The sequence below is a fragment of the Eschrichtius robustus genome, chromosome 19 (genome assembly GCF_028021215.1).
Source record: "Eschrichtius robustus isolate mEscRob2 chromosome 19, mEscRob2.pri, whole genome shotgun sequence".
In the NCBI taxonomy this organism is placed as follows: domain Eukaryota; kingdom Metazoa; phylum Chordata; class Mammalia; order Artiodactyla; family Eschrichtiidae; genus Eschrichtius; species Eschrichtius robustus.
This window is the reverse complement of record NC_090842.1, coordinates 18,727,187-18,736,304: the sequence shown is the minus strand read 5'-3', so window position 1 is coordinate 18,736,304 and position 9,118 is coordinate 18,727,187. Positions and strand designations below refer to the sequence as shown.

General features: G+C 45.9%; 1 protein-coding gene across 1 annotated transcript in view; it reads left to right on the top strand.

Annotated features, from left to right (window-relative positions):
• The first annotated feature begins 5,490 nt into the window (after positions 1-5,490).
• Positions 5,491-9,118, top strand: part of CDH3 (cadherin 3) — a 105,773-nt gene continuing 102,145 nt past the window's right edge. Inside the window, exons 1-2 of the mRNA XM_068528385.1 lie at positions 5,491-5,890; positions 7,929-8,032. The gene's annotated coding sequence lies outside the window, so the exon portion shown is untranslated. The remainder of the gene's footprint in view (positions 5,891-7,928; positions 8,033-9,118) is intronic.

The following is a 9,118-nucleotide window of genomic DNA, read 5'->3' as shown; positions in this document are numbered from 1 at the left end:
GTGCTGCAGGGTCCTGCCCGTCTCCCGGCCCGGACAACGCGTGCATGCCGGTGGCCACGAGGGGGCGGTGCCACACCGCAAGGGGTGCCCGGGAGGCCACACAACTTGCACCAGGTGATCCTGTTGCCTGCTTCCTCTCCTTCTCTATCTTCTTTCCCTTCCCGCCTTTAAAGGATGCTGGAATTTTCGCAGCATCTAAGTAACGATATACTCCATTCACAAGGGATGCACCTGAGGGGAAGAGATCTGGAACACCTGGCAATAGGGCCGATCAGCGTGAGCGTCGGCTGTGGTGAGACCTGCAAATCCCAGGCAACTCTGTCATAAATAATGCAGGAGGGGCTCAGTACCTCCGTGGGCAAAATGGGTTTTTTCCCCACAACTTTTTCTTTAAAAAAATTTCAAACCAACAGAAACGTTTTCAAAACTGTACAATCAACAAACATTCATATATCTTTCATCTGGATTCACTGTCAATCCAATTTGCCAGGTTATTTACACACACATATTATTTTATTTTGTTTTGGCTGAACCGTTTTAGACCTACCTGCAGATATCCTGACACTTTACACCTAAAATACTTCACCCTGCATCTCCTAAAATCAAGGACATTCTCACACGCAGCCACAATACCATTATCACACCTAAGACGCTCGGCATGGATATAACTAAATACAATTAAATGATATACAGTTCCATATTTAAATTTCCCCAATTATTCCAGTTTTGTCCTGTATAGCTGTAAATTTGTTTTGTTTGTGATCCAGGACCTGATCAATGGTCACCTCATTTTTTCTTTCATGACATTTTTTTGAAGAGTCCAGGGAAGTTGTCTTGTAGAAGATTCTACAATCTGAATCTGTCGGCTATTCTTTGTGATTAGATGCAAGAAAGTCACTTTTGTGTAAATACTGCATAGGCCATGTTATCTTTTTCCCATTACATCATATCAGGAGGCCCATCACGAAGGCCTGGACTATATTAGTGACACTAAGTTTGATCACTGGGCTACATGTGACAGTTTCCTGTCATAAACAATACTCTTTAAATATTAATTCCCCATTTCCCCCTCTCTCCAGCCCTTGTCAATTATACCACCATTATACTTTCTGTCTTTATGATGTTGACTACTCTAAATCCCTCATATAAGTGGAATCATACAGTATTTTTCTTGTTGTGAGTTGCTTATTTCACCTAGCATAATGTCTTCAAGTTTTATCCATGTTATAGCATATTACAGAATTTCCTTCCTTTTTTTTTTTAAAGGGAAAGGTTTAAGCATTTACCCTTTTTTTTTTAAATTAATTAATTAATTGATTTTTAAATTTATGGCTGTGTTGGGTCTTCGTTTCTGTGCGAGGGCTTTCTCTAGTTGCGGCAAGTGGGGGCCACTCTTCATCGCGGTGCGCGGGCCTCTCACTATCGCGGCCTCTCTTGTTGCGGAGCACAAGCTCCAGACGCGCAGGCTCAGCAGTTGTGGCTCACGGGCCCAGTTGCTCCGCGGCATGTGGGTTCTTCCCAGACCAGGGCTCGAACCCGTGTCCCCTGCATTGGCAGGCAGATTCTCAACCACTGCACCACCAGGGAAGCCCCTTCCTTCCTTTTTAAGGCCAAATAATATTCCGTGGAGTGTATTGGGTTGGTCAAAAAGTTTCTTTCGGGTTTTTCTGTAACACCATACAGAAAAACCCAAAGGAACTTTTTGGCCAACCCAATATACACCACTTTTCGGTAATCTATTCATCAGTCAGACACTTGGGTTTCTCCCATGTTTTAGCTATTGTGAATAATGCTACTATGAACATGGGTGTACAAATGTCTCTTCAAGACCCTGCTTTTAATTCTTTTGGATATAGAATTGCTGGCTCATATGGTAATTCTATTTTTAATTTTTTGAGGAACTTCCATACTGCTTTCTACAGCGACTGAACCATTTTACATTCCTACCAACAGTGCACAAGGGTTCCAGTTTCTCCACATCCTTGTCAACACTTGTTGTTTTCTGGTTTTCTTTTGTTTTTTTTTTTAATAAATTTATTTAATTTTTTTTTGGCTGCATTGGTTCTTGGATGCTCTGTTGCGGTGCGCCGGCTTCTCGTTGCGGAGCACAGGCTCTAGGCGCGCCGGCTCTAGAGCTCAGGCTCACTAGTTGTGGTGCACGGGCTTAGTTGCTCTGCGGCTTGTGGGATTTTCCCAACTAGGGATCGAACCTGTGTCCCCTGCATTGGCAGGCGAATTCTTAACCACTGCGCCACCAGGGAAGTCCCTGTTTTCTGGCTTTTGGATAGTAGCCCTGCTAATGGCTGTGAGGTTGTATCCTGTAGTTTTGGTTTACATTTCCCTATTGATCAGTAATGTTGAGTATCTTTTCATGTGCTTATTGGCCGTTCATATGACTTCTTTGGGAAAATGTCTATTCAAATCTTTTGCCCATTTTTGACTCAGGTTGTTTGTTGTTTTGTTACTGAGTTTTAGGAGTTCTCTATACTGGATATTAATCCTTTACCAGATATATGCATATATATGTGTATATATACATGCATATATATGTGTATATATACATATATATATTTAAAACCTGAAAAACAGTACTAGAGATTGTTTATGGATACATGCATATGGAGTAAATATGTAAAGCTGTGTACAGGAATGATCAGCACTATATTCAGTGAGTGATGTTTGGGGCAGAGGGTGGGGATAGGGTCAGGTGCATAGGAAGCTTCAACCATAGCTGATGAGTTTTATTTATTAGAGTAGGTCATGGTTAAACGGATGTTCATTATGTTGTTTTCCCTTTTTGTGTGTACACCTGACATTATTTCACAAATTTTTAAAAAACAAAATGTAGGTTTTAAAAAATGTTTATTTATTTATTTATTTATTGGCTGTGTTGGGTCTTTGTTGCTGCCTGAGGGCTTTCTCTATTTGCAGCGAGCGGGGGCTACTCTTCATTGCGGTGCGTGGGCTCCTTATTGCGGTGGCTTCTCTTGTTGCGGAGCGTGGGCTCTAGGTGCACGGGCTTCAGTAGTTGTGGCTCACGGGCTCTAGAGCGCAGGCTCAGTAGCTGTGGCGCATGGGCTTAGTTGCTCCGAGCATGTGGGATCTTCCCGGACCAGGGATGGAACCTGTGTCCCCTGCATTGGCAGGCAATTCTTATCCACTGCGCCACCAGGGAAGCCCCAAATGTAGTTTCTTAAAGAAAAAAAAAAAAAGCTTTAATTTTTTGAGCAACTACTAGGTTCAAAAAGCTTAACGTTCATTATCTACTTTAATCCTCACTTCACTCCTTTAATCACTTGCCACCACTCTGCCCTTTGTCTACTCCACTCGGGTCACACTGGCCTCCCTACTGCCTTCTTTTTTTGGCAGGGGTGGGGGGGGGCTGTGTTGGGTCTTTGTTGCTGTGTGTGGGCTTTCTCTAGTTGCGGTGAGCAGGGGCTACTCTTACTTGTGGTGCCTGGGCTTCTCATTGCGGTCGCCCCTTACTCGGCTCCCTTCAAGGTGAGGAACCTGCCCGCAGAGCGGGCGCGTTTGGTGGGGCCGGACTAAGAGTGCGTATAAGGCGTGCACGAGGGCTCCATCGCCCCTTCCCTCTCCGGGGATCTCCGGAGTAGCCCCCACCGGCCTCAGCACATGGGAATCGGCGGTCGCCGACCTAGAGAAGGCCGCCACTCGAACTCCCCTACCCCCCAATCCATCCCCGCTCCCCACGCCCCTTCTCCGGCTCGCCACTCTCGGCGCTCGCCTCTCTCCGCCCCGGCCCCACGTGCGCCCGTGCTCGGGTGCTCTGCCCGGGAAGTGCTGGCGGGAGCGGCGACGGCGGCGGGAGGTTCGGTTGTCGCCCATTGCTGCGCGGCGCCGTGCTTGTTGGCCGCCATTGCAGGTCAGGCCGCGGGGAGCGAGGGCCGAGCCGGGAATGGGGACGAGGGTGCGAGGGAGCGGGAAACTAGGGAGCTGGTGCCGGGCGGGGCACACAGCTCGAGGAGAAGAATGGCGAGCCGAGGGGCGGGGAGCCGGGGAACGGCGGGCGAGGGAGGGGAGGCCGGGAAGGGGGAGGGGAGTGGGGAGGGCCGTGCAGAGGTGAGGGCGACCCAGAGGAGCCCCCTGGTAGGAGGGCCGGGAATTTGGAGAAGGGAACAATGTGGAGTCAGAAGGTGGAGGGAAGGAAGGGAGTGAGCAGGCCAGAGCGGGAGAAAGGCGGAAGGAGTGGCCGAGCGTGGGCGGAGGACGAAGAAGGGGGCGGCGCGGGCCGGAACCTCGAGGTATGTACGGAAAGGGGCTCTTCCCTGGGTGGGGAGGGAACCCAGCACAGGATGCTTTCGAGAGTGGGGTAGAACTGGAACCCAGGAAGTAGTGGGAACATCAGAAATGGGACTTAGCGGGGGATAGGACTGTGAGGTTCCTTCAAGGGGACATTTTAAGTTGTGGGGGAGAGGCTGCTGGGAGCGGTAATTGAGAGGGTGGTTGGAAGGAAGAGACAGTCTGGAGAGTGATCCAGCTTCATTTGTGGGCGGAGTGAGAGACGAGAGAAGAGTGGGGTGGAGTCGGGTCCTGGAGGAGAGAAGTACTTAAGAATTGAGGGGGGGAAATAGGGAACGATTTGGAAAATGAGGGTGGTAGAGGAATAACGTTTAAAGACTAATCTTTGGGAGGAGGATGAACAGTTTGGAAAGAGTATTCTGGGGGTTGGGAGGTGGAGGAAGGCAGTTTAAAGAGTAGTTTCCTTGGGAGGTAGGAGAAAGGGTAAAACAGCTTGGTGAGCGGTCCTAGAGATAGTCTGGGGGTAGTTTGTGGGGGGGGGAGAGGGGAAGTGGATGGAGAAGTCCCAGAAAGTGGGCGGGGCTAGAAATAGGAAGTGTTTGTAGCTGAAATTGAAGGGAGGGGAGGGGGTCGGGGAGAGGGTGGAGAAGATGGGGGCCGGTGGGAGGGGAATCCAGTACAGAGGGAGACCTCAAGTAGAGCTATAAAGGAAGGGGCTTTGGGGAAGATAGGGTGCCACAGCAGTAGGAGGAGGAAGGGTAGAAGGGGCCGCAGAGTAGCAGAAGATGGAGAAAACTGGAGTAACTCAGATCGACTGAAGCCATCTTTTCTGCCCATTGTCTACAAATACCAGTAATTGATTCCTTCCTCATGGGAATCTTAAAATGTGATGGGAAAGTAAAAAAAGTTTGGCCAAAAAGTTCGTTTGGTTTTTTCAGTAAGATGACTCTAGTAGGGCTTAGTTGTCTTTAACTTCATTCAAAACAATTTTGTTAGATTATACTGTGGCAGCATTTTAAAAAAACTTATCAAAATTGGTGAATTTTTGTGTAGCCATTTTAATATTGAAGATGGAAGAAAAAAGCAACATTTTCGGCATATTATGCTTTATTATTTCAAGAAAGGTAGAAACGCAACTGAAACACAAAAAAAGATTTGTGCAGTGTATGGAGAAGGTGCTGTGACTGATCGAACGTGTCAGAAGTGGTTTTTGAAGTTTCGTGCTGGAGATTTCTTGCTGGACCATGCTCCACAGTTGGGTAGACCAGTTGAAGTTGATAGCGATCAAATCGAGACATTAATTGAGAACAATCAACATTATACCATGCGGGAGATAGCCGACATACTCAAAGTATCCAAATCAAGCGTTGAAAATCATTTGCACCAGCTTGGTTACGTTAATCGTTTTGGTGTTTGGGTTCCACGTAAGTTAAGTGAAGAAAACCTTCTTGACCGTATTTCCACATGGGATTCTCTACTTAAACGTAACAAAAATGTTCCGTTTTTAAAACTAGTTGTGACGGGCAATGAAAAGTGGATACTGTACGGTAATGTGGAATGGAAGAGATCGCCGGGCAAGCGAAATGATCCACCACCAACCACACCAAAGGCTGATCTTCATCCAAAAAAGGTGATGTTGTGTATATGGTGGGATTGGAAAGGAGTCCTCTATTATGAGCTCCTTCCAGAAAACCAAACGATTAATTCCAACAAGTACTGCTCCCAGTTAGACCAACTGAAAACAGCACTTGACGAAAAGCGTCCGGAATTAGTCAACAGAGAACGCATAATCTTCCATCAGGATACTGTAGGACTGCATGTTTCTTTGATGACCAGGCAAAAACTGTTACAGCTTGGCTGGGAAGTTCTGATTCATCCGCCATATTCACCAGACATTGCACCTTCAGATTTCCATTTATTTCAGTCTTTACAAAATTCTCTTAATGGAAAAATGTTCAATTCCCTGGAAGACTGTAAAAGACACCTGGAACAGTTCTCTGCTCAAAAAGATAAAACGTTTTGGGAAGATGGAATTATGAAGTTGCCTGAAAAATGGCAGAAGGTAGTGGAACAAAATGGTGAATACGTTATTCAATAAAGTTCTTGGTGAAAATGAAAAATGTGTCTTTTATTTTTACTTAAAAACCGAAGGAACTTTTCAGCCAACCCAATAGTATCCACTTTATAGATAGGTAAACTAAGCTCACAGGAGTGAAATAATTTGCCCAAGGTCATGTAGCTAATAATGGTGGAGTCAGTTCCATCTCACACTCAGAATAAAGCCCAAGTTCTTTTGACAAAGAGCTACAAGGACCTCTCTGATCTGAGCCCTGCCTGCCCCCCTAATCAACTCAAACACAAGTTTATTCCTACCTCAGGGCCTTTACACCTGCTGTTTTTTCTCCAAAACTGCTCTTCACTGGGCTGGCTCCTTACCCTTCAGGTCTTGATTCAAATACAAGGCCTCCCTGATAACACAATGACTTTTTGTCTCTTTAACCCATTTTAGTTTACATGTTGTATTTTTTGTTTGCTTACTGTCTAACATCTGTTCCCACTACTCCCACCCCTCATGAGGACAAGGGCTTTACCTGCTTTGTTCACTGCTATATCCTTAATACTGGCACATAGTAGGTGCTCAATAAGTATTTGCTGAATGAATGAATGACCTTACAGGGAGGTAAAACAGTTAAAAACAATCTAACTCAGGTCTCTGGGCATCTTGAAATAACAATTCTTGCATGGTGAGCTTACGAAGATTAAAAGAAATAAAAGAAATCACAAGGCCCAGAGCCACAGGATATATTTTTAAAGAAATGAGAGTTTCGATTCTCCCACCACTCACAGACTGGACCTGGGGGTGTTCACAGGGCTCTGTGCTCTGAGAGCCCTTTGTCTCCAGAGAAGGAGGAACCCTGGCAGGAGGGGTGAGCAATCCACCAGCACCACTATTTGGGTAATAACTAGGCCTTTTCTTCCCAGGCTTGTTCTGCTGCTCCCCACACCCCTTCCCGCAGGCAAAAATCTTCTCTATTTCACCAGGAACTGGAGCTCTCTGAAGACCCTGCAGGTCAACCATGAATTGAGTAAGGTGTGTCAGGCAGAGAGAGCAGTACTTGATGAGGGAGGCTGAGTTCTTGTGATCTTGGACAAGGAAACTTTTCTTACTCTCTCTCCCTTTTTTTTGGGGGGGGGGTTGGCTACCATGGGGGCTTGAGTAAAAAGAATTGAATTAATCATCTCAGTTCCCAGCCCACTGTCTTAGTTGGTTTGTACAAGGCTTCTCTCTGGTTTTATTAGTTCACACATTCATTCATTTCTTTTTATCCCTATCCTCCACTCCCATTACCCTCCTCCCCCATTCCGTTTAATAAAATACCTCTGAATTTGTGTGTACCTTTGTCAAATGTATAGTGTTGTCTCATGTGAATGTGAATTTAATTTTTTAATTAAAAAGGATCTACTATAAATCACTTCTGTTTCTTCCTGTGGTAGCCAGTAAGAAACTCCTGGTATTCATATCTTTGAGCAGTCCCCTCTTGCATTGCATAGAGGTGACCCTACTCAACAAATAGGATATTGCAAGGATAACAGTGTGCAAATTCCAAGGCTAGGGGATGAAAGACATCACAGTATCCTCTTTCTGTCTCATTGATCACCCACTCTAGGGGAAGCCGGCTACCATGCTGTGAGGACACTCAAGCAGCCCTATGGAGTGGTCTAAGAGGAGCTGAGGCCTCCTGCCAACAGTTATTACCAACTTACCAGCCGTGTACGTGAGCCATTTTGAATGATTCTCCCGCCCCAGTCAAACCTTCAGACGACTGCAGCCCCAGCAACATCTTAACTGCAACCTCATGAGAGATCCCAAGCCAGAGCCAGTTAGTCAAGCCATTCCCAAGTTCCTGACCCACAGGAGCCTTGTGAGATAATAATGTTTATCTAACTTTCATGTGTCACAACCTATTCTTTTTTCCCCCACCATTTAAAAATGTAAAAATTCTCAGCTTGAGCCGAGCTGTACAAAAACAGGTGATGTGTCACGTTTGGCTCACAGGCCTTTGTTGACTCACAGTCTGCTTCGCTGTTTTGAATTGTTGCATAATTGTTCCATAATGTGCCTTCACCATATTTTGCATATTTACTCCCAGTGAGGGGCATTCAGTTTATCTCCTACTCCCAGCTACCACAGACAACAGCTGCCGTGAACATCCTTGGCCTTGTGGGAAGGGCCCTGGGATATTTGTCCAGGAGTGGAATTGCTGGGTTTCAGGGTCTTACTTAGTCTACACTCAGCAGTGCCACATGAGAGTCCCATTTCCCCACACCCTACCAACACTTGATGTTATCCAACTTCCTAATGTTTACTAGTCCGTGACTTGGTTTCTCCTCTTTGTTTGGCTTGCATTTCCCTGATAACTAATGAGTTTGAACATCTCTTTGCTTAGTAGCACACCTTAAGGTTTCCTCTCTAAGTTGCCTATTCATGTTTTCACCCATTTTTCTATTAGATGTTTCTGACTTTTTCTTATTGGGAAGACTTCCCCTTCCTGGGCCTCAGTTTCCCCATGTGCACCACAGTTACCTACAGGGCTCTCCTGAAGTGCCATCCTTGTTTCTGAAATCCCTACAGCCTATTTCAAATAATGAGAATGTGGCTTGGGGTTGAATTTTTACATATATTATCTCATTTAAGAAACCAAGGGTTTATTTGGGAATTATAACTGAGACTTCTGGGTTCAGAGAGGTTGATGACCAGTCCAGGCCCACCCAGAGGAGTCATGGGGTTGAGCAGATGCCTAAACTGAGTTCCATTAGGAAGAGTTGGGACTGCAAATCAAAATATGGCAGCAAACAA